The sequence below is a fragment of the Rousettus aegyptiacus genome, unplaced genomic scaffold (genome assembly GCF_014176215.1).
Source record: "Rousettus aegyptiacus isolate mRouAeg1 unplaced genomic scaffold, mRouAeg1.p scaffold_m13_p_3, whole genome shotgun sequence".
Lineage (NCBI taxonomy): Eukaryota > Metazoa > Chordata > Mammalia > Chiroptera > Pteropodidae > Rousettus > Rousettus aegyptiacus.
Window position 1 is genome coordinate 91,964,296 of NW_023416306.1, and position 939 is coordinate 91,965,234.

Below are 939 nucleotides of genomic sequence, written 5' to 3' on the forward strand. Positions count from 1 at the left end.
AAGTTTGTTTAGAATTATTTTTTTCAGGTAACATTCTATTAATCATTCAAAATATTTCCACAAATTTCACAGTCACCTCAAAACCATAAAACGCTCAGTGTATTTTTATGTTCTTGGTGATAATAATAAGGATGACAAGCTTTTAAAATGTCTACAGAATAATCAAATCTTTCTTTTCTTTATACTTTCTTACTAATCTATTTTACCAAATCGTCTTAAAATACTATATGATTGATATCAGAACTTCAGTCTCTATTGAAAAACATAAAAAAACTATAATCAATTTATTTGGATTTTTATTAAGAAGATTCTAAACTTCTTTAAGAGATTTGTTAAAATATGTATGTGTATTCCAACAACATATGCTTAATTGTCATTGCCTTACTCAGTGAATGGATAAAGGCCCCTGGAGTGTGAACATTAATTAGATAATGCTCAATCAGTAGAAAAGGAAATAATTTTTTTCCTATTTTTGTATGTAAAATTTATATTAGTGACTTCATGAAAGGCATATTAATTTAATAAAAATAGTTAACATTGAAAAGTCTTTAGTATGCACTTGGTACTATTTTATGTGATTTACATTAATCTCACATCAACTGAGTAAAAGTAAGTACGATTATGTAGTTTATTTCACAATCAAGAAACTAAGGCACAAAGAAATTAAGCAATTTTCCCAAAGTTACACGTATAGTAAATTAAAGAGTTGAGCCTCTCACTCAGGCATTCTGGTCCAAAGCCCAGGCTTTTAACAACTGAGACTACCACCTTCCCTTTAAATTAGATTGATTCAAATTGAAAAAAATTGGTAGGTATGGCACTACTGCTACAACACTGTGAAGGAGGCAAAAATGAATACACAAACTACCCTGAAACAGCTTTCAATCTTATAAATGTTCATGAATATTGAACACTTAGAAATGAATTCATAGATTCATT